The sequence below is a fragment of the Mytilus galloprovincialis genome, chromosome 8 (assembly GCF_965363235.1).
Source record: "Mytilus galloprovincialis chromosome 8, xbMytGall1.hap1.1, whole genome shotgun sequence".
Lineage (NCBI taxonomy): Eukaryota > Metazoa > Mollusca > Bivalvia > Mytilida > Mytilidae > Mytilus > Mytilus galloprovincialis.
In genome coordinates this window covers 1,634,518-1,660,712 of record NC_134845.1, presented here as the reverse complement: position 1 = coordinate 1,660,712, position 26,195 = coordinate 1,634,518, and the positions used below count along the sequence as shown (strand labels likewise).

At 31.7% G+C, this 26,195-nt stretch overlaps 2 long non-coding RNA genes across 2 annotated transcripts; one reads left to right on the top strand and one right to left on the bottom strand.

The window, feature by feature from the left end:
- The first annotated feature begins 1,393 nt into the window (after positions 1–1,393).
- LOC143043063 (uncharacterized) lies at positions 1,394–10,768 on the top strand. Its single transcript, XR_012968168.1, has 4 exons — positions 1,394–1,452; positions 8,883–8,944; positions 9,359–9,457; positions 10,117–10,768. It is a non-coding gene; the product is annotated as an uncharacterized LOC143043063 (long non-coding RNA).
- A 1,234-nt stretch (positions 10,769–12,002) lies between these two features.
- On the bottom strand, positions 12,003–19,255 carry LOC143043062 (uncharacterized). The gene is made up of 3 exons (XR_012968167.1): positions 19,191–19,255; positions 15,988–16,093; positions 12,003–12,061 (listed from the first exon to the last, which is right to left on the bottom strand). It is a non-coding gene; the product is annotated as an uncharacterized LOC143043062 (long non-coding RNA).
- Positions 19,256–26,195: the final 6,940 nt, after the last annotated feature.

Sequence of the window (26,195 nt, the reverse complement as noted above, 5' to 3'; positions counted from 1 at the left end):
GTATTTATTTTCACATGACTAATATGTTTTCGCGCTTCGCCTTGAAGCTCATTATTCAGAGTATTTCAGACAAGATGATGAAAACAACGTTCAAGGTACTTTTTCGAATATCGTGAAGTGGCAATTTTTTAATTTAATTCCCATTCGTCCTTGCACTCTTCCTCTTTTCAGTAATTGTATACTTATAATTCCTCGTCATTTTAAAACCCTCTCTGTGATATCCGTTATGCTAAAGTAACCCAACACTTGATAAACATGCATGCAATATCAGGGGCAGATCTAGTCAGGATAAAGGAGGTTCCAACTTATATGTCTCCATTCAAATGCATTGATTGTTCACAAAAAGGGGAGTCCTACCTTCGTATCATAGGCACTTGTCTCAGAAAAAAAATTTCCTATATAACTTAATATAACGTTAAATTAAGGTATATAGGAAAAACAATTTCCGAGACAAGTGCCTGTGCTTCGTATCCCATCCTCCTTCGATCCAAAACTGAATATAAATATAATTTTTATTTAAAAGTCCTCGGAGGGTCCACTTCCTATATATACAAGGTGATTGGGCGTGCCGCTGGAATATGTCATCTTTTCAAGCTTGAAAATATGAATAGGTCGGGGAAACTATCATCTCGGCTACACGTATCCCCCACCAAACGAAACACAAAAAAAAAATAAAAAAAAATAATTGGAAAAAGTAACATTTTCACCCGTACGCAATATATCATATGAAAAGGTATATAGTTCAGAAATTTAAATTAGATGAAAAGGGTGGGGTAACATAACACAGCGGCACCCCCTTTCAATTAATTATTGAGGTGCAACCGATCGAGCCACCCCCGGCCCGACGAGAAAAGTCATAGACTAGTACTGAGGACTCAGGTTCACAATTTTAGATATTTTAATTATTACCCTGTCCAGCAACCGGCATGATAATAAGCAAAAACAATATCTTGTAGCAGAAAAATACACAAAATTCTATTGTATTCAGGAGCACCTGTCAGCTGCTATAATTAACCGCAAATAACTGCGAGATAATGAATAAAGCGCAAGTTGACAATTGTCTCTTCTCTGCTAAAAAATGTGAATCCGGGTCCGTCCGCCCTGATTCTGGTTCGCCCTTGTTTCTGTTCGCCCTAATACCTGTTTGCCCTGAGTCCGTTCGCTCTGATTTTATTTTTAAGTATAGAGTTGCGTTGTGTGTATATAATTGAATGTGTTGAAGTCGGTCTACAATTTCGCCGAATATTTACGATGTATCATGTTGAATTGTGCTTGCAATATTCACATTAATTCAGATTCATTTGTGAGACCAACGACACTAATAATATTACCTCAAACGTTAATGGGAACTTCATATCGGATCCGATCAATGTATTGGTTCCATTCCCCTACAATTTTATGGGCCGCCTATTATTAGCCATCCATTTGCACTGAACGATGAAAATCTAAAAGGTATAATTATTACTGTTGGGTTTGTATGATATATCAGAGACATTGTATTACATGTCTCTGGATTATATATACATGTATAGTATAAGTCACTTCACTACGCATGCGTCAGTGAAAATGGCTGTGAATTCAAAATTGAAAAATAAAATGTGTAAATATTAGGATTATATCCGTATTCATATGTGTAAAATGAACTAATTGTGATCGAAAACATCATGTTGAGATGCCGAGAAGAAAACATAATAATCCAAGGCGAGGAAAAAATTATAAATATGAGTTTTCTTCTTCTTCTTCTCCGGATCAGTCAGGGCTAATGGACAAAAGACAATGTACTAACAAAACCGAGAATAACAAGGTATGTTTTAACACTACAAGTGACAACAGTTCAGTCACCGATCAAAACTTTACAATGAATAACTCAATTCAAGGATTGCGATACACAACACCAATGACCAGCTCACCAAATATTGGGATTCAACCTTATCAAAACTTTTTACCGTACCCACCACCACCCTTCACAATGCAACACGCACAGCACCCTGATTCTGTCGGGATTGATACATGTACTTTGTTAAAAGAGATATGTGAGCGTATAGGAAGAGTTGAATTAAAACTAAACACCCTTGATAAAATAGAAAGCCGTTTAGATACAATAGACACAAAACATAAACAGATGGATAGTGAAATTTCAAACTGCAAAGATAGAATCGGTTATCTTGAGCAAAGCGTTCAGTTCTTATCAGACGTAAAAGACGAACATACAGCTCTCAAGACAAAAGTAGATTACCTAAGTAATGGTATCGAGTCAACAAAAACAGACAATAAAATTGTTCGTGATAAGATAGAATCTATAGAGACACAAAGTCTGCAACAAAATCTGCTGTTTTTTGCAATAGAAGAAAAGTTCGAAAAAGTATTGGTACACGATGAAGAAAAGGGGGGTGCAACGGGACAAAAAGGTAAAACTGTACAGCCTATAGCTCTCAAGACAAAAGTAGATTACCTAAGTAATGGTATCGAGTCAACAAAAACAGACAATAAAATTGTTCGTGATAAGATAGAATCTATAGAGACACAAAGTCTGCAACAAAATCTGCTGTTTTTTGCAATAGAAGAAAAGTTCGAAAAAGTATTGGTACACGATGAAGAAAATAGGGGTTGCAACGGGACAAAAAGGTAAAACTGTACAGCCTATAGACAACGAAATTTGTGTGGAAACGATTTTAGACTTTTGTGAGAAGAAACTTGCGATAAAAGATGCTAAAACAAAAATAAAGCTGGAACGAGCATATCGATTAGGAAAACCAAGTGCGGAGGCTACTAAACCTAGGCCGATTGTTGTTAAATTTTGTGAAATGTCTGACCGCGAGTACGTTCGCAGTGTTTCAAGCCGCTTGAAGGACACAAATTATGGTATCAGTCCGCATTATCCAAAAGATGTATTAGAAAAAAGGAAAAAACTTATTTCGATAATGCTTGAAGAGCGCAAAAACAAAAACAAGGCTTATCTAGTTGGAGATAAGTTATATGTAAACGGCAACCTATGGCAAGGATAGGGGTACTCGGAGTTTGATTTCAAAGAAAACAGTAAAAAACCCAAGTCTCACAATAATGCATTACTTAAGTTATGTTCATGGAATATTTCAAAAGGTTTATTGAGAAAACTAAAAGATAAAGAATTCCTACAGATTGTAAACAAATTTGATATATTGTGTTTAAATGAATGTTGGGTAAAATGTCCAGATGAATTCGACTTATTGGGTTATGAAAAAGAATACATAGTCAGGAAAAAATGTAACGGGGGAGGTGTTATTGTGTTTTATAAAAAATGGTTAAACCCTTTCATTACATTTGTAAAGAGCTGTGTTGATTGTATGATTTGGTTCAAAGTTGATAAAAGTATTTTGTGTGATAATACCGATTTATATATTTGTTCTATATATATGCCTCCACATAAAAATGTGTACTATCGTAAATATGACATAGATGTATTTGATAACCTACAAGAACATATAGAAATGTTCAGTAACATTGGTAATGTGGCCGTTATAGGTGATCTAAACGGTCGTGTAGGTCAAGAACCCGACAACATAACAGGTGATGTTATAGACAAACAATTGCAAGACAACATTTCTTTCATTAATTATGTAAATGATGATGTATTTTTAAACAGACACTCGGAAGATATCAAACCACCTAATAATTTTGGCCAACGCATCTTGCAGTTATGTAAAAACTCTGGGCTACGTATTTGTAATGGAAGATTTGGTAAAGAAAGTCAGAAAATAACATTTAACAATAAGAATGGGTGTAGTGTAATAGACTATATGTTAATTTCACAGAATATTATGTTCAATGTTATTAATAGTGTTTCTGTGGGATCGTTTAATCATTTCTCTTGTCATGCACCACTAGAAGTTGATTTTAATCTTACTGATAATGTTGTTAATAAAGACCAGTGTAATTGTATTAACCATGTTTGTGATATTTTTAAATGGAACGAGGGGTGCGAAGATCAAATCAGAGACAGTTTATTGTTGAACGCTCAACAATTTGAACACTTACTCACAAATATAGACGAAATTAGCGATATTGATTGTTGCGTGGAAGAATTGAATAAACTTTTGAAAGATATATTCGAGCAATACACAAAGTCAGAAGTGAAATACAAAAAACATTGTGACTCCTGCCCTACAAGTAGTAAAACACGTGACCAAAAAGATGATAAACCGTGGTTTACAGACGAATGTAAAAGTTTATACAGAGACTATTTACGAGCTATGATGGATTTTAATAGATACCGGTCGAATGAAAATAGACTATATTTTAATTTAGCCAAACAAAGATACAAACGATTGGAAAATCAACTGAAAAGACAATATAAAAACCAACAGGGGGATATGTTATCTAAATTACGTAAAAATAACCCTAAACGATTTTACAGGAAATTTAAAAAGTGCAAAAAAACTATTACCCATACGCTTACTGTAGAAGAATTTGAAAAACATTTTAAAAACCTGATTTCAAAAGATGTCACCACAGAGGATCAGCAAAGTGATTCAATTCCAGAGGTCGTATATGAAGAATTAGACTCTCCTTTCACAGACTTGGAACTTGACACTTCTATTAAATATTTAAAACGTGATAAATCCACTGAATATGACAATATCATGAACGAATATATATTAACGAGCAGAAACTTTATCAAACCAGTATTGTGTAAGCTGTTTAACCGTATATTGAGTGCTGGCGATTTTCCAGAAATATGGGTAAATAACATTATAATACCAGTTTTCAAAAAAGGACCAGTAGATGACCCTGGCAACTATCGTGGTATTTCTCTCGTATCACATGTGGGTAAACTGTTCACATCAATTATTAACACCAGGCTTACCAAATGGAGCGAAAAACACAATATAATAACCGATGCACAGTTTGGATTTAAACCGGGTTATGGAACAACTGACGCCATCTTCGCACTCCATTCTCTTATTTCTAAGTCTTTGCGTAGTGGAAAACGATTTTATTGTTGTTTCATAGACTATAAAAAAACATTTGATAGTGTGTCTCATTTCAAATTGTGGTTAAGATTAATCAGATGTGGTATAAGTGGAAACTTATTAACTGTTATTAAATCTATGTATGCAAAAATTAAATGTTGTATTAAACTGGAAGGAAATTTTTCAAATTTCTTCCAAAGTAATGTTGGTTTGATGCAAGGAGAATCATTATCTCCTTTTTTATATTCTTTGTATATTAATGACATTGAAAATGAACGTTTAAGTCAAGGTTGTCAGTCATATGAGTTAAAGATGCTCAATTTATATTTGCTAATGTATGCAGATGATACAGTTCTTTTTAGTGAAACTGTTGATGGTTTACAAAAGATGATAGACAGTGTAGACATATATTCTAGAGAGTATGATTTGGATATTAACTTGTCTAAAACCAAAATTGTTGTGTTTAGAAATAGAGGCCTCGTTAAAGCGACTGAAAAATGGTACTTAAATGATGTTGATATTGAATTATGTGATGAATTTACATATCTTGGTCTACTTTTTAAATACAATGGTAACTTTGTACATACACAGAAAATGTTAGCTAATCAGGGTAGAAAAGCATTATTTAGTTTATATAGTAAAATATATGATGATTGTTTTAACCATGAAACTATGTTATCTCTTTTTGACACATATGTATCTAGTATATTAAATTATAGTTGTGAAGTCTGGGGACATCACAAAGCCGAAAATATTGAGAAAGTTCACTTAAGTTTTTTAAAACGTATATTGAAAGTCAAAACAACTACTGTTAATTATATGGTATATAGTGAATTAGGTAGATATCCATTGTACATAGAGAGATATTGCAGAATGCTTAGATATTGGTTTAAATTGTTGAAAACAGATAACTGTATTTTACAATCTTGCTACCAAGAAATGTTAGAAAGATCGATATTAAAACCTCGTGACAAACAAAATTGGGCATGTGAAATAAGAAACATATTATTTCGTTATGGTTGTCAAGATGTATGGTTACACCAAAATGTTATTAATGTTGATCATTTTTTGCTAGAAATTGTTAATAGAATGAAAGGTAGTTTTGTCAGTGAAATGAATGCTTTTTTCAATGAGTCATCAAAGTGTAATTTTTATAGATATATACACGATCCAGATACTCTACAATTTTACCTACAAAAACCTGTAAACTATGTGTTTAAGCCATATATTAGTAGATATAGATTGTCTGCACACTGCCTTAACATTGAAACTGGTAGATTTTGTAATATTGAAAGAGAAAACAGATTATGTAATATGTGTGATAAAAACATGATTGAAGATGAATACCATTATATTTTACAATGTGAGAAATATTCTGATATAAGGAAAACATATATAAAACCATTTTATTGGAAAAAACCATCTAGTTACAAACTTGTTCAATTATTGTCTGTTCATAACATCAAAGAGCTTAACAATCTAGGTAAATACCTTTATTTAGCTGATAAGATTCGTTATTCATAATATTATACTTATATTTCATTATTTATATTATTTGTTGTCATTCTCCGCCATTGATACAAACTGTTTGTAATTATAAAACATGTATGTAATTATTCACTGATGCTATTATATTTGTATATGTAAATTCTATAAGCTGTATTGCTTCTGAATAAAAGACTATTATTATTCACTTCTCCTTCCTACGGCTATGGCGTCACAGAAAAAATAAAATTCGGAAACTGACATGGCCTAAACAGGGACCTGGTTTTACTCATGAATGTGGAATAATTATGATTATGATATATAAGTAACTCTTTACCTTCTGATATTTATACATTAAACAGGCGCGGATCCAGCCATTTTAAAAAGGGGGGTTCTCAACCCAGAAATTATAAAGGGGGGGGGGGGGTTCCAACTATATGCTCCCATTCAAATGCATTGATCTGCCAAAAAAAGGGGGGTTCCAACCCCCGGAACCCTTCTCTAGATCCGCCACTGTTAAATATGAAGATTATATATATATACATGATTTTATATTTATATATACATGATATATATATGGAAGAATTAGATATTAAAAAATTACTTTACAAATTAATAAATTTGTATAAAAAAAAAATCAATTTGACATAAGCCTCCCCCCCGTTTAATTAAACATTGGCGGATCCAGGGGGGGGATCCGGGGGTTGGAACCCCCCTTTTTTTTTGACGATCAATGCATTTGAAAGGGAGCATATAGTTGGAACCCCCTTCTTAAAATGGCTGGATCCGCCAGATTATAAATCTCTATTTTCAGACATAGGCTCATATAAATTTCATTATTTGATATTTGAAAAATTAAAATAAATCTTGAGACAGCAAATGATATGAACATTAAAATATATATGCATGTGACATACAAAATTATAAAGTCATATATACAAAGCAATATTTTGCAATATATTTAAATTATGTTGGCCCAAATCTTGATAGTTGAATTTGTAAGCCCTAAACATGTTAAACATTAAGAAATTAACCCCCAAAGCAAAGTTGAAACATAAGAATGACCATATAGTCTTAAATGTACCAGTATACATGTATGCTATTGCCATGAAACTAGGTAAACTGTCTTATAATGATGATTATTTCCTAATTTCAGTTCATTCCATGTTTGATTAGAATTAGTATTTCTTCTCTGCAAGGTCTCTAGCAGTCTAGTGTGGATAGTGTATATCTTACAACTGATTTCAATACTCCTTCCAAATTTATTTCTTTGAATATTAACATGATTAAGGATAAAATAGTAAGTCGAGTGATTTGGTATTGTTTAACATGTTTAAAAAGGTCAAATATTAGTTGTCTGAATTTGTCAAACTTAATTACAGAAATAGCTAAAATTTTACAAAAGTCTACTTTAAGTAAAGCATATTTGAAAATAATGATAAAAGATATAGGTCACCTATGAGTTGAAAAAAATATTTCAATTTTAATGCCAAAAAATGACATTTTTGCTGCAAAGGGCTTTTTTCAATGATATATAAATTTTAAAAGTCTTCTGGTGACAAAACAAATTGATTTTTTTGAATAATTTTTATACCTTATGATAAAGTAACAGCTAATTAAGTAATGAAATGAATGAATGAATGAATGAAATTTGTAGTGCAAAAAAAAAAGGGTTTATTTTTTCTTTGAAATTTGTATACCCTCGAGCCTCCTTAAACAGTAAACATGTTTGGCAAAGTCAGTGGCGGATGCAGAAATTTTCATAAGTGGGGGCCCACTGGCTGCCTAAGAGTGGGCCCACTTCCGTCAAGCTTCAGTGATTCCCTATATAATCAACCAATTTTTTTTCTCAAATTTGCCTCTGAAGGTAAAATCTACTAATAAGTTTCATTTGACCAAATTTGTCAATTGACCCCTTAAGGAGTTATTGCCCTTTAAAGACAGTTTTTCCAGAAATTGTATATCTAGTTTGTATACATGGTATACTGTAAAAAAAAATCTCCTTTGAAACAGCTGAATGAGTTTCAGAGTATATAGAATAAATTATGTATTTTATTTTCAAGAAACATACCCACCATGACTAAAAATAGGAGTAAAATGCCTTTTTTTTTGCTTATGAAGAAAATATGACAGATACAAAGAACATTTAAATGGAGTTTTTAAAAGCAATTCAGGCAATTAATTGAGAGCCCCTTGTTTTAATTGCTTCTGTAAGTAATACAGTCAAGGATATAACTCTATAGGATTATTACAGAAAATAACATACAATTGTTGTTGTGGACTAAAAAAAAAAGAATGTTAAATGTTTCAAAGGGACAATAATATACATCATTAGTTTTGTCAAAATATATACAAGTTCTATTAATATTACTATTGTCTTTATGTATACTTAACCATGTTTAAACTGTAGAAAGTTTTTTTTTAAATAACAAACATTTGTTATTACAGATTTAGAAAAAAATAGGATTAAAGAGTAGACAAGTCATGAAAGTATCTGTAATAACATATATGTAAGTTATATTAAAACCCTGTAGAGTCATATCCCAGACTGTAATACATTAATTTGAATTTATGACAACAGACACATGCAGATTATACTGTTAGTAATATTTCAGAGTTTAACCTAGTTAAGCACACCAATCATAAAAGAATAATTAATCAGGTCATTGTTGTCCAATGAAAAATTAGTATGAACACGATGAAGAAAAAGTACGGGAATGTTTATTTGTTAAACTATTGACTGAGGTAATCATGGTAATAGTCTTTGAAACTGTTGACTGGCAAATAGTCTGTGAAATGAAAAAAACAGAAATATTTCATTCCTTATTTTATATTATTGTATATAAAAAAAAACACATAATGATGTATAATAATGTAATGTAATGTAACTATAGTCATTAAATGATAGTTTTCACCCTTTTTAGGTCTAGGGCAAGAAATATAGAAGATAAAGAAATATGTAAACAGTTACAGTAGAAATGATAGACAAAACAAGATAAGCAGAAGACAACACTGCCTAAATGGTAAGGCCACTTCTATATATAATAAAAGTGATTGCCCTTGAATGATGACTATTATAAAAAAAATAAGAAGATTCGGTATGGTAAATTCAGTGATCTTTCCGCCAGAGTTCAATGAAGTGGTCTTGATGCAAGTGATTAAAGGCCAATGGTGGGCTTAGATCATGAGAAAACCGATTGTCCCCCCTTATGTGGGAAACATTTGGTTGATTATATAGGGAATCACTGAAGCATGACTGGAGAGGCCTGCCCCCCTTTCCCTTATGAAAAGTTCTGGATCCGCCACTGCCAAACTTTATGAGTCAGCCGTTAAAGACCCAAACATGAAAAGATTTAAGCAATCCAAATTAATTCAAAACTAATAACAATTAATAAAAAAAATGTCTGTGAGCACTCAACCTTACCATAATCTTATTCTAGGACAGCTAGTGGTTCAAATAGCACAACATATGAACAAATAAAAACTGTTGCAAGTTGCTCAACTAAAAATATCACTGCAAGGCACTAAAACAACTAATATTAAGTTGTGGACACAAGGCACTGAAATAAGAAAACTCATAAGTAAGAATATCCAATAAAAGTTTATTCAAACGTCCATATTAAACATGAAAGAATAAGCTTATTTTATATTGCTGTTATTTCTTCATTTTTTGTATTTATAGGTCAGACATCTGGGTTTTCATGTTCATCAACAGGCCAATACTGAAGAGGAAACTTAAAGTTAATACTTTTCAACATTGTGTGCTAATTGGATTAATGTGAAATGAAATGTGTGCTTTCCAGGAAAAAGAAATAGAAAATTTCAACAAAATGGCTATATAAAAAAAATGGAGTACTATCATAGATGCATAAGAACACAATTGTGTAAATGCAACAACCTACATATTCACTGAAGGATTAGTAAGAAATGTAGAAAAAAAAATTGTTGTCGAAATAAACAACTGCTTTATTTGTTTGTGTACATGGCTCCGTCATATCAAATATACAGCCAATGACAGAGGAAGATGTTTGAAGAACAGATTGCAAAAATGTTTTCTCTGTCAATTGAAGGAAGATGTCTGGTAGATGGAATTATTTATGTACTGAACTGTTATGTAGGGAATTGAATAACTACACAGCAGCTGAAACAGAAGAAAAATTAAATTAACATGAAAAGTGTTTATTTTATTTAATCTGCAAATATATATGAGTGCAATATTAATAACATCACAAATGGTATGATATTCATAGCGTTTTGCTTTTTAAATGTATTGTGACTATCATGACTATTGTTTTTGTATTTTACTCATTAATGAAAATTTATTGAAGTTTTAATCATGTTAATTATCATTTGTATCAACAATGATCAATTATTCATACTAGAACAAATTATATTCATACTGTTTGAACTGTTATGAAATTTTCATAGAGGTAAAATAGTGGAAAACATTTCCTTTGGGGAAATTTGATGTACAAAAAATTCCTCAGAGGAAATTTAGAGAACAATGTTTTTCCTTAGAGGAAATTTGTAGTCTTGAATTTTCCCTTAAGGAAAAGTGTTTATAAAAAATTTCCTCAAAGGAAATTGTAGTTTTCAAAATTTCCTCACAGGAAAAAGTATTTCCTCAAAGGAAAATTTGAAGCCACAAATTTTCTCAAGGGAAAATTTGAAGCCGCAAATTTCCTCAGAGGAAATAGAATTTCAGGAAAATTTGAAGCCACAAATTTCCTCAGAGGAAATAGAATTAAGGAAAATTTGAAGCCACAAATTTCCTCAGAGGAAATAGAATTTCCTCAAGGGAAAATTTGAAGCCGCAAATTTCCTCAGAGGAAATAGAATTTCCTCAGAGGAAAAAGAATTTCCTCAAAGGAAAATTTGAAGCAGCAAATTTCCTCAGAGGAAATAGAATTTCCTCGAAGGAAATATTCATGCAGCAAATTCCCTAAGGGAAATCTTTTTCCCTTGAGGAAAAAATAATTTCCCTTGAGGAAAACTGTTTTTCCTTAAGGGAAATTTAATTTCCCTTGAGGAAAACTACTTTTCCTCTGAGGAAATTGTTGAAAAAAGGGGCATAACTTTTTCGACAGTGGTGCTAGAGCAAAATTTTTTTAAGACAAATATCAGGGAACCAATACCAACCAAGTTATCAACTTCATTTTGACTTAACTCTAAAAATTAAGGTGACAACTTTTGCACTCAGCGGAATTGCAAACTTGTCTTGGAGACTGTTTATAGATATATAGATCGATAATGATTGCAGGTACATGTACATTTGTACAAGGAAAGATAATATTAATAAAGGTGGATGTTAATAATTTATAGTCACAGTGGAAGTTTTTTTTCTCATTTGCTTTCCCCCGACACATGAGTCTGTAAAAATTGGGGCCCCCTTAGTTGCTTCCCTGGGCAACTGAGGGTTGATGTAACAGGTGATTGTTAATAAAATATGTATAATATTAAAAAAAAAAAACCCAGGAAAGACAGCAAATTTAATAACAGGCAAACTATAGCAAATATAAACTTAACAATATAAAGTGGACAAAGTTATTCATCATCACAGTTATATACCTGTTTTCTCTACTGTCCAGTTTTGTTCCCTATTGATGCATCCTTTAATGTGATTACATCTACCAACATAGATTACAGTTTATTTCATTTGTTTTCTATATATGAGATTTACAACATTTATAGGGATTCATACATAGTATTAGACATGTTACGAAAAGATATATTTACGACGCTGAGGTTGACAAATTACACTTTAAATGTGGGGAATGTGTCAAAACACAAAAGAGATTACCTGTGTATACATTAAATATTATTTAAAATCTGCACTGAGCCTTTTGGAGGCAATTCCGTAATATTTTTAAGAAACTCTACTGCAATTGAAAAAAGGGGGTTGACCGTCATGTAAATGCATTAGATGTGCGGGGCAACGGAGACGCGGGGTACATATGTTTGAATTTTTCGGCGAGCCCTTATTATAATCTGGTTTATACCTACTCATGAATATATAGTTAACGGTCATTTTTATATAGTTATGAAAAGCAAACAAAGGTGTTTATGTATTTTGATCCAGTTGTTTGCCACGAAAATTGTTATCTAACGGGGCCTGTTTTAAAACACCTAAAACACGATTTTTCAACCATTTCAACTTGAAACATGTTGCATTATAGTTTTAGATAAATTTACTCCCGCTCATATAGCTTTGAACGCATGTATTTTCCTCCTTTATTTCCTTCCAACTTAATTTGTCTTATTTTAAACAGTTTCAGTTCAATTTGTATTTTCCTTATAAGGGGTTTGTGATTGATTGATTGTTGGTAGCTTAACATCCAGTGGCAAATATTTCATGCATGTTCAGAACGATAAGAGGTTTGTGTAAAATATGAGTTTTTTCTCACCGGTTGAACATCCTTGCAGCGTTTCAAAAGCATTGCATAATGACTTTGATTTTACACATAAACACCACTTTATGCAGATATTTTGTATTTTATAAATTCCTGAAACGTTTTGTGGAAATTCGCCAACCGTTTCATAAGAAAATGACAATAGTAAATTAACACCGATGACCGATGGGTCCTACCTTTATTTAAGATAACAATGCTAAGGGTTTCTCTAAAAAATATATTAAATCTGTTGGATGTGTACCTATTACTACTCTACGGAGGTACCAGTTGTTTTTTCATGGAGGCTAGGATTACATTTGAAAAAGGCAGCACAGGAGTTTTGAGTTTTAGATAAAAAGGCAGAATATGCAACTTGACAAAAAAAATAAAGCAGGATGACAATTTATGTAAAAAACAAGGCAGGATCAACTAATAAAAAAGTCCGGACAGAACAGGGCGATAGAAAAAGGCAGAAATATATATTACACACATGTTTAACCCCGCAATACTTTTCATTAGCCTGTCCTAAGTCAGGGGCATGTAGTTCATTGGTTGTCGTTAGCTACTGTCTGGTACATTTGTTCTTTGTAAATGGTTTTGTTTTAGATTATTTCACTTTTTCGGGATCTTTTAGAGCCAACTGCTAGTATACGGTAATAATTGGCAACAACTACGCAGTGGGTGACATGGAACCGATCATACCATAGACGGAGTCTCAAGAACAATTTTACTCCGGACACAGAGATTGCATTCATACACAGGTGATTGTGGTGATAGTAGACAATTATTGAGAAATCATATAAGATTTATTCTATGTCGATCGCCCCTCGTTACCCCCTTCAGACGCCATCAACTAAGACCTAAAGCACGAGTAGAAAGAATAAAATGTAAAAATATGAATTTGCGTATATAAGAATGTGGGGTATATGTCGAACACGCTATAAGGCACTTAAAAAAAATCAGTCATGAAAAGCTTATGGAGACACCTTAGAGAAAAATTCAACCAGATTGTAGAGCTGTGTGTGGGATTAGTGGAGCAACAGATTGAACTTTTTCAGGAACTGTAATACAACAACAAAACTAATTTCTAATTGGCTTACTGCGTATATTTATCAATCTATAATTGATTCAACTTGTATTACTCTCAGCCCAGCCCCCCTTTTTTCTAGCCCACCTACTCTTGCACGCGTACACCTTTCACGTATTATAATAGCCAGCAATGATATAACAAAAGCAATTGTCATATATATGATTTTACATAATGATGCTTTAGATGAATGTGATTTGAATTAACCAAGAGGCACATCATTTAAATTTTACCTATTGAAATATGTAAGCAATGTTTTGACACCGTCCCCAAATTTAAAGTATAATTTGTCAACATCAGCGTCGAGAATATACCTTTTCGTAATATGTCTATTATGATTCTATATAACTAATAAATGACACGGCAAACTATTTCACTTAGGCAGCAATAAATTGCATATACTATATACCAGTGTATGAGTTACACTAGAACTTTTAATTCCAGTAAGAGAGAACGTTACAGTACTGAGAAGTGTTTCAAGCGAGAACGACATGCATTAGGCAGACCTAACGCATTTAAGATCAATTCATGTACATAGCATATACTTATTTACATTTTGTTATGTATATACATTGGCGTCTTCCTTATTCATAGTATTATATATATACATTGGAGTCTTCCTTATTCATAGTATTATATACATTGGCGTGTTCCTTATTCATATTAAGGTGGCTCGGGACTATTCGACTGCGCATAATTTCACGCATAAATTACAAAAGTGTCTGTCGTAAATTCGATATATTTTTTTTAAATATTTTGATTAAATAGAAATGTTAAATCATTGTAGTAATGTGACTTATAGAATATTTTCGTTATTATCCGTATTTTTTAAAGGGTCAAAATGACATTTTACCCATTTTCACCATTTTCTCGCAAAAATTTGGGTTTTATCAGAACCTACGTTTTTTATTTGCTCATTCTTTGAAGCTATATTTCAGCTTTTCAAATTACAGATTTGGACCCAATAGAACGCTTTTTTGATATACCGATATAAGTATGTCAACAACTCTATTTTCCCTATGATTTCATTGAAAAATGGTCCCTTTTACCAACCTGTTCAAAAGTAAATTTTGAGCTTAAATGGTCCGTGACCCCCTATTTTTTTCGTCCAATTTGATTCACTTTATGTAAATAATACAATAACAAAAAATACCGCACTTCTGATAGAAAATTCGAATAGGCCCGAGCCACCTTAAATCGTCTGATCAATTGCATACTCTTCTAAATTTTATCGTTTGAAACTACAACACATTTTGTGATGTTAACATGTCTGCATTCCCTTAAATGTCAAACAATCCATTTGGATGTATTGAAAATTACTCAATTATGAGGCCAGTACTACAATATCATTCGAAAGAAGAAATATTGACACTTTTTATTCTTGTCAACAAAAGTTTTGGTATAACCGTAGACTTAATGTTTTAAAAACTTTTTTTGCGACGTACAAAAAGAATAAAATGATTATGCCGTAGAGAATATTCAAGAAGTAAAGTAAAAACCTGACCCCAGATATACCCCTTTATGCTTGTAATTCAGTGGTTGTCGTTTGTTTATGTGTAACATATTTGTTTTTCGTTCATTTTTTTCATATAAATAAGGCCGTTAGTTTTCTCGTTTTAATTGTTTTATATTGTCATTTCGGGGCCTTTTATATCTGACTATCTAGTATGGACTTTGCTCTTTGTTGAAGGTCGTACGGCTACCTATATTTGTTAATACCTGTGTCATTTTGGTCTCTTGTGGAGAGCTATCTCATTGGCAATCATACCATACTTCTTTTTGTTTATAAACTAAACGCTTATTCTTTAGTTTTATATTTTATGTCATGTATACCATTGTTTGTCTGTTTGTCTTTTTCATTTTTAGCCATGGCGTTGTCAGTTTATTTTGAAATTCGATTTATGAGTTTGACTGTCTCTCTGGAATCGTTCATTCCTGTTTCAAAATACTTGAATCACACCCACCCCTTTCACACTCCCTCAAAACACGAATACAAAAGAAAATACTATTAAAAAAATTAAGTCTATTTTGTAGTAAAAAAATAATTGATAAAGTGATTAATTACTAATCAATATACTTAAGTATGTTACAGGCACAATTCTTGATACATTCTTTCCCGAAGAATCCGCTTGGGCAAGGTCTGCAAGGACTGCCATCAAGCGATTCAAAACCATTCGCACATTCTGTTAAAACTCAATATGATTAATTTGTTACACCATATTTTTCCATTAGTATATATAAAAAGATATGATTATGATACAATGTAGACTAATCATGCTACAATATAAAGGAAAAATATAAGGCATGGATATTACACAAGAGATGTAACTCATAAGACTATTCAGGTTGCTAAAAAATATATTTTCCTGATAGCAATGAATTAATTCGCGAATATACACTCTACATATTTACAACAACTGTTGAGGAAAATATTTTGAACACTTTATACACACACATTATACCTGTGAATTTATAATGCAATATGCATGCATTATTCAGTCGAAAGATATAGCTGTGGTCGATAGTCTGTTTTAAACAAATACGCCTGTTGGTTTATTTGCAAGGTATACTTTTAGTTTATACTTGTAGTTTGGCATTACACAATGCTGTGTCTGTGACTGTAATGACGTCTTTACACTAAATCAATTTGATGTTTGATGTGTACGAATTGATATTCTAACGTCTGTGCCTGTCCCAAGTTAGGATCATGTAGCCTATAGTTCAATGGTAGTCGTTGACTCTTGTCTGTAATATTTGTTTACGTAAATTATTTTGTTATAAATCATGTCATTAGTTTTATCATTTGAATAGTTTTTATGTCGGGTCCTTATTTCCGACCATACGGTAAAGGATTTACTAATTGTTGAAGGTGTAATACCACCATTGATTTCCCCCTATTAGTCTTTGTTAAATTTGCACTTTTCAAAAAAATGTGCAGAATTTATCTTTGTTTCAAATAAAGAAATACTTGGCATGAGTAAAGTTTTATCCTGTCAAGTTCTATAGAAAAAAATTCACATAACATTTCATTGCATATAAGAAAAAAACCATCATTGGAAGTTAACCAATCAAATTTCTCCCCTTATTTTATCTGTGTACAAGGTTTAGTCACCATGTAACCTCAAGATTACAAAATTTTCTATAGAAATCCCAAATAAAAAATAATGGTGTTTTGAAATACCCAAGACATATGTTTATGACACAGAAATGGTTTTACTGCAATAAAATGTAGGATTAATTACCTACAACTGTCAAATTCAAGGGAATATTTTTTTCGGCCTACTTTCGTATACAACCGGATGTGACGTACCATGATTTGGTGGTATTACACCTGAAGGCAATAAGGTTGCATATAATATCGTATATTCACCTCATTTGAAATTTTGTGTATAGTTGTCTAATTGGCAACAATAAAACATCTCCTTATTTTTATAATTATACTCAAAACACAATAAAGAAACTCAAAGACATTGTTAGATCGCAGATACTCAAGGAAGGGTTAGCAGATCTTGGGTCAAGAGGACGGGATTGACGTTACGACATTTGGAAAATATCGTCTATTATACGAATATACTGGAAAATATATACTTGGACTGTATATAATACAACACAAAACACGAATTTAGATTTTACATCGTGATTATCAATATGTTTAGAGTCCCATAACAATAATCTAGTTCCGATCGGGCCTAACAATGATAAAAAAGGAGCAGTTGATGTTAAAATTAAAATAACCAATAATAGATGTACAGTGAGAAGGACATATATGGTTAAGTTAGCTTTAAAACCAAGTCAATCCACCATTTTCTATATACGAAAATGCCTGTATCAAGAATATAACAGTTGATATCCATTATTTTGATATGTTTGAGCTTTAGAATTTGACAATTGATTAGGTTCTTTCTTTTTTTACCTTTCCTCGCGCGGAGTTTAGCATTTTATGGGATTTTATTTAATTCATACCTCAAAATGATACAAGTCTTATAACTAGGAACGTCAGACGCGTCTATAAAAACCTAATCAATAAGCTCAAATGAAAATTTGAAAGGCAAAGTAAGCGTGAAGGTTGGGGCCTATGAAAACGTTTAAACCCGTTGAATATGTTTTCACGCATCCTGATTCAGGAACCTGGTGTTTAGTGAATGTCTTGTGTTGATGAGGTTCATTAGTGTTCCTCGTTTCACGTTTTTACATTAAGATAAGGCCATTGGTTTTCTATTTAAATGGTTTTATACTAGTTATATTTAGCGTCCTTGATGGCTTGCTGTTTGGTATGAGCCACGGCTCTGTGTTGAAGATCGTATTTTGACATATTATGCTTACTTTTATATAATGTGACTTGGATGGAGAGTTGCCTCATTGGCACTCATACCACATCTTAGATAAATGCAATAAAGTATAGATATGAAGAACTAAACCTTCCGAACAGTATATCCAGATACAAATTCCAAAAGGTTTCACCATATACAAATTACCAAGACAGGCGTGAAAAGAAAACATTTTACTAGTTCGCTTGCCCCACAAAATGTAAAATAGTATTGCCAGAGGAGCAAATGGTAGATATGGACATGAGTTATTTATCGATGTACGGATCTCTTTATCGTTACTGATGAAGGTTTATAAAGATAAACGTTCCAAAATCGGACGCATGACATATTTTTAGTTTGTTTTTTCCCTGATTAGGCATACAAAAATTAAGGTTCATTATATAAAACTTGAGGATACCGCATGACTTCAAAAGAAGTAAGTCCAAATGAGTCGACAGTGTATGGGTCTTCGTCTGTGTTTGCACCAACCACCTTAACAATGACATGTGCTAGACTAATCCTAACGCATATGACTAATTTACAGTTTTTTTCTAACTAATGTACTATTTTTTTTGTTTATCTTAGATGAGTTTTTAAATATTTAGACCATTTTTTTCTCGACGAGCAGGCGGTTTGTACAGTTGGTGTTATTATTAGTATTGGACTGCTATATGTGTGCACAACAAATAATTTAACCAATTATATGACGTTACGCTTCCATTATACTTTACTTAAACATAGTAAAAGTCATTTTTTTTTTTTTTCGGTGCATTACTGTTATATCGAACTATACTCAATACAGATTAGTAATACCTAGTATATACATATGCGAAATACAGCTTGTTGAATATGCATAACTTGATGACAAAAAAAAAACGCTCTATGGTAAATTACAAAATTATTTTATTTCAATATAAGGGAAAAAGGGGATAAAACTAAAAAAAAAAAATAATATTATCAATTCTTAACTCACCAATACACGTGCCATTGACATCCTCGTGATTGTTGCAACAAAACGAGGTTTCTTTTCCTGAACTGAAATGAAAACGTTATACACAAAATTACTTTCAAGGTAGTTTTGGCACACAAATAATATTGGCTTCCAATACAAAAAAAAAACTGCATCGTGAATAACAGCTGAACTATTTGAATGTTTTATTTCAAATAAACCCCGTCAGTGTTCATTAGGCCAACTAAAATTAATTAGTAGATTTTCATCCAAATTTTTGAAAAAAATGGGGTGGGTGGGAGGATTTTATTTTTTAAATTTTATTTCATATGAAACCCTTTTGTGCCGAGTTCTTCATATATATATGCAAGTGTAATAATAAGCTTATATCATGTATACACATGCAAGTATGAGGAATCTTACATAATATTTCAAATCCTTTAAATAAATATATCTAATTGCGGCTTTAAAAACTTAACAACAAAAGCGTGCGAGAAATACTCTCTTCAGTTGGACTACCTACACCAAATGTATTTGGGTTTCTAAACAATGGTTTGTATTCCCATAAAATGAAGCAAATGCATTGGTATGCAACACAATTATTATGAGTACAGAATAAAATGAAAACTCAGTATTGAAAATAATAGTGTTGGTACTTTATATGCCAGATGAAAATATTCATGATTATCATGTAAAACATGAAGGTCGTACCGTGACCTATAGTTGTTAATTTCTGTGTCATTTTGATCCTTTGTGGATAGTTGTCTCATTGGCAATCATACCACATCTTCTTTTTTATATTAATAATAAAAACAAGTTGTTGTTTAATGAATCTTTTTGGGTGTATTGGGACATCTGCTGTTTGTCAACATAAAAAGACAGCCATGGATAAAATCAAAGGGCTTGCATAAATAAAATGCGTATGTTAGTCGACTTTTTAAAAATTTCAATAAACGGTCATCATTATGACTAGTTCGTGCTTCTGTTTCAATATCTAGAATCAAGTCATGTTTTCTGTATCAATGGTTTTTACCAATCTTGCGCTTTGGGTATCATTTACAGTTTAAATTTCCTGAAACAAAGTCATTGCATAAATAAAAAAAGTCCGCAGTTTAATTTCTAATCACAGAAATTTGTGACATATCGCGATTTGCAGTCTTGGAAACAGCGTGTTTTCGTAACACCAATATTTCACGTCATTCTCGTTATCAATCTTTACTCTCGGAAAATGATGTTTTCATCATAGAGCAGCAGAATATGTCGACTTAATCATTTTGCTTAGATTTACTCGAGGTACAAAACCAAAATTTAAAACAGGAAGCTTTGAATGAAACGAAACGGGAATGAACAAAATCCGGAAATCGTAAATTTTATAAAATAAAAAAATTCGGGGCGGGGCGATTTCAGAGGGGCGGGCGGGGATGAAAATCTATCAATTAATTTTAATTGGCCTTAAGTGAATCATTGCAATCATTGAACATTGTTTATTACATTGAATTGATGAATTAAGATATATAACATATACAGTTAAGTTCTTCGTATCTTGACTAACACCTAGAAATTGACAATGGTGGTTGGTTGAAAACAAACATTTCCGACAAAAGTGACAATGTTAGCTTCTCAATCGTGAATTTTATCTCCATCATACTGGGTGTATATCTTCCAGCTGAGACGATATTTCAAGGCATGTATATTTTATCATGATTTTCCTGATAGAGGGTTACTGTTATCAAAGGAAACGTACAGACTAAGAGTTACAAATTGTGAAGTTGAAATCGTCCATTCTTTTTTTTAAATTGGTGGTTGACATGAATATCAATAACGTGGTAATTTTTATAAATTTCCTGGTTACAAAACTTTGAAATTTTCGAAAAACTAAGGATTTTCTTATCCAAGGCATATATTACTTTAGCGGTATTTGGCACAATGTTTTGGAATTTTGGACCCCCAGATGCTCTTCAACTTTGCACTTGTTTGCCTTTATAATTTTTTTTGATTTTTTGATACTCATCACTGGTGAGTTTTATAGATTTTTTTGTTGGAACCAACTGAATTTTTATTTTTAATTTATGATGTGTATGTAGGGCTTAATAACGAGTTAATGCTCAGTTCAAATTTGGTGGTACTTCGATATTTAAAATAGTCATATTTTTATTGAATTTTGATACGTAATGTGTTTTTCGAAATATTTATTTAGGAGGCGTTATCTGTATATAATTGAATATTGTATGCTATATATTCGAACATCTCTTTGATATTTGTTTTTTTACAGGTCTGTTTGCCTATGGATACTGTCTCATTGACTTGAACCCCATAACTCTCTTTTCAGCCTTAACAAGCATTTGTGGTAAGCTAAAATACATAATGCTGTTATTGCTGTAAACGGAATTCCAAATATATTGTTTTAATACTTATAACTGTGCCTGTACATTATGCCTGATATGGTATATGCTAGTCTGTTTTAATTGTAATGCTCTCGAAAGCTTTAAAAGTTAAAACTTCTGAGCTTTTGACCTCGACCAGATTGTAATTTAAAAAACAAAGATTCTAAAAGGAACCAATTGGTACTATACACTAACAAACGAATGTCCCTATTTAATTGAACTGGGTTTTATTATACAAAACACAAATATTCCATTACCTCAGTCGAGAAAAAAAACACAAAGACATTACAACATACTAGTAAAACTTAAAGGGGAAATATGTCCCAAGGCATTTCGTATTATAACTAAGTTCATAAGTAATTTATTAATTTTTCTTATGTAATCATAGTTTACCTGTCATATTCGGAACATTTTCCTTTTCGTGACGATTCCACTTCATTAATTATCAACATTAGAATAACGAATATAATCATGGCAACGATGTTTTAACACATTATGTTAAAATGATAATATTTGAGGTTTAATGTTAGCCTAATCAGGAAACATATCATAGCAATAAAGTGTTTTAGGAAGTAAACGTAATTAGATATATGTTTTCTGTTCTTTCCGGGTGAAAATGGATTAATCTGTACATTCATTAAGTTCAATACAGAGTTGTTCAATAAATAAATAAAACGTAAGGATGATTTCAGAGGTATAGATTATCTTATTACCTTAGCTGTATTTGGCAATTTTTTTGGAATTTTTGGTGCTCAATGCTCTCCAACTTCGCACTTTATTTGGTTGGCCTTTTAAACATTTTTTGATTCGGGAGTCACTGATGAGCCTTTTGTAGACGAAACGCGCGCGTCTGGCGTAAATATGAATTTTTAATCTTGGTATCTACGATGAATTTATTATCGACAAACTAGTTAATTTTGGATTATATAGATAAAGGCAGATGTGGTGTGAGTGCCAATGAGACAACATCCATCCAAATAACAATTTAAAAAAGTAAACCATTATAGGTTAAAGTACGGCCTTCAACACGGAGCCTTGGCTCACACCGAACCTTGTCGTGTTACGTTTTTCACATGTGTCACTTATGAATTGTGGTGGATTGAAGTGGCGAGACCTAATTTGCCTAAGAAGTAATCAAGCATGACTATATTTTCTTATCCTTATAGATATATGCTAGTTATCTTTTGGTTTTTAGATACCCGTATCGTATATTCTGTTTCGTTTTGCATTGTTATATAACTTTATACCTCTTTATTCAACCATAAGGATAGTTTATGGCTAGAATTTTAATCGAAAGTTGCACTTTTAATTTGGATTATGTTTTCCTTTGTGGAGAACACAAAGTATCCCTGTTCTTTTTACAAGTTTGAAGGCAAAATATTTACAAATCAAATTTAGAAAAAAAAATCATTAGTTGTTTAAACATTTTATATAGTTCAGCAGTTTTACAATCGATTATATCTATCTGGCAAAATAAAAAAAAAAACAAACCTGTATAGTCATTGATGTTTGACAAATCTGATTTTATATATTAAGTAATAAATGCAACAAATATTCCGATTTTAATTCAATACATTTCCCCACACTCTAAAATCACTTTACAGACCAACATATATTCCGTTATTTTCCAAGTCGCAATTTCATCCCTTCTACATGTTCTATGAATAAAGATATGACTTGATTAATTATTGATTTCTCAAAGTCCATAGCCAAATATTCAATGCATCTTCAAAAAAAAAAAAATCAAATAAAAAAAACCGTCGGAATTTTGGACTATTATAGGACACTGATAGATAATGACAGAAATCAAATCTTGTAAAAGACCACCTATGTTCTTAACGTGCAAAGACCCCCTTCACCACTTCGTATGTGACGTAATTTTTATGATTTGTTTGCGTTGAGGCCTGGATTACATGTAAGTCGAGTTCATCAATTTTTCTGTGTTGGTCTTTGCACTATGTATTCGGGTTTTGTTTTCTGTAATTAGTTAATATTTCAGTTTCATTATGTATATCTTTTACATTCATTTCATCAAATGTAATGTTTGCAATAGCATAAATTGTTCGAAATAATAAGGATGTTCTTATCCCAAGCATACAAACATAGCCGTGTTTGACACAATCGTATTCAACTTTTGATCTTCAGTGCTGTACAACTTTGTACTTTTTTTTTTTTTTTTTTTTTAACTTTCTATCTTTTATATCTGGGCGTCAATGGTGAGTCTTGTGTGGACGAGGCGCGTTTTTGGCGTATTGAATTTTAAACCTGATGACTTTTGTTATCTATTAATCATGTGTTTTTTTGTCTAATACGTTCTCCTATTTATTTGTATTGAAGTCCTGTAATATTATGTTGTCATTTCAATGTTATATTTAACATTGCCATTAAAGTACGAGGATTGACATGTCACAAATCCAGGTTCAACCCACCATTTGTATTTTTAAAAATGTCCTGTACCAAGTCAGGAAAATGGCCATTGTTATATCATAGTTCGTTTCTGTGTGTGTACCATTTTAACGTTGTGTTTCCGTTGTGTCGTTTGTTTTCTCTAATATTTGAGTGTGAATTCACATTACTGTAGGACGTGTCACGGTTCTTTTCTATCCCAAACTCATGTATTTGGTTTCGATGTTATATTTGTTATTCTCATCGGATTTTGTCTAATGCTTAGTCCGTTTCTGTGTGTGTTACATTTTAATGTTGTGTCGTTGTTCTCGTCTTATATTTATGCGTTTCCCTCAGTTTTAGTTTATTACCCCAATTTCTTTTTGTCCATAGTTTTAAAAAGTAAAATCACAAAAATACTGAACTTAGAGGAAAATCAATTCGGAAAGTCCATAATCACATGGCAAAATGAAAAAACAAAACGTATCAAAAACGAATGGACAAGAACTGTCATATTCCTGACTTGGAACAGGCATTTTCAAATGTAGAAAATGGTGGATGAAACCTGGTTCTATATCGCTAACCCTCTCACTTTAATGACAGTCTAATCAAATTCCGTTTAAACGAGATATCGGATTTTTCATCCATATTCTCATTGAATGTTGCTGCGAACATGATACATACCCCACAGCAAAAGGATGCCTTATATTACTTTGTCAGGGATTTTACTGTTGGTCGGAGGAAAACCAATTGTGACCAAAGTTCTATTCCTTTTTCAGAATTTTGGCCTCCACATATAAAGTATTTATTTTATTTTGTTTAGAAATACAAATTTGAGATGATCGTTTTTTAATACAAATTAGATTATTCTTTAGATAAATTGATTAACAAAAACGTTTGAGAGTATCTGCTATTCTAATTTTGATATGAAGTATCATTAGATAATCTCAAACCATTTTTCTACATTTGAAAAAGCCTGTAGAAATTCAGGAATATAACAGTACTAGTGTTAGTCCATTCGTTTGATGTGGTTTATCATTTAATTTTTCCATTTGATTCGGGACTTTTCCTCTGAGTTCAGTAATTTTGTGATTTTACTTTTTGTCAGTTCTTTTTCTTAACAATAACAGACCACAATACAAACTACTGACTTATGTGTACTGCGCTTTGTATGGTATTGGCCCTGCTTACATTCGGAAACTAGTCAATCTACACGTGCCAAACCGATCTTTGCGTTCAAGCTCTACAAAACTACTTACCGTTCCAAACGTGAGGACGAAGACGTACGGTGAAAGACAATTTGATTGGACAGGTCATCTCTACGGAACAATCTCCCGAACAGTTTAAGACAATTCAAGTCCCTAGAGTGATTTAAATCTCAGCTCAAAGCTCATTTTTATCGCATTGCTTCTAAGAATATTTTTTTTCTTTTTTCTTTTCTTTTTACTTGTTTTGTATCAACTTTTTAATATAACTTTTTGTATTTCTTTTTTCGAGTTTGTGTTTGTTTTGTACGCTTTTAGACTATATTGTTAATTTTTAATTCTTTGTTTTAACATATATATATATATATATATTCGTATTGACCTTTTATTTTATGGTAGGCATTTTTGTTGTATCTTTTATTTCATTATTTCAATCTGCCAAAATGTATGTTTTATGTTTTTGTCATTGATTTTGATTTGTTTTATTTACCACGTGAATGTATAGCGCCTTAGAGTAATTCTTATCTCTTATATTAGGCGCTGTAAATATTTTAATTATTATTATTATTATTATTATTATTATTATTATTATTATTATTATTATTATCATTATAATTATTATTATTATTATTATTATTATTATTATTATTATTATTATTATTATTATTATTATTATTATTATTATTATTATTTTGAATTTAATTGTATAAGAAGGTAATTAACCCGAAGTTGAACTTTCATATTTTGGGCAAAAGCATTTGTTTTGACCTAAATATGTACATCCGGTCACCCGTTGTAAGACAAGGTCAAATCAAGCCTTGTTTCGATCAAAAACGTATGCAAATCATTTTGCGGAATTACTAGCCATGAAGACGAAGAAAAACGACAATAAACCCCCAAAAGTATTAAATTCAAGTATATAGTGTCCTGTACCAAGTCAGGAAGATGGCCATTGTTATATTATTGTTCGTTTCTGTGTGTGTTGCATTTTAACGTTGAGTCGTTTGTGTTTTCTCTTATTTTTGAGATATTGAGATAAGACGTGGCACGGTACT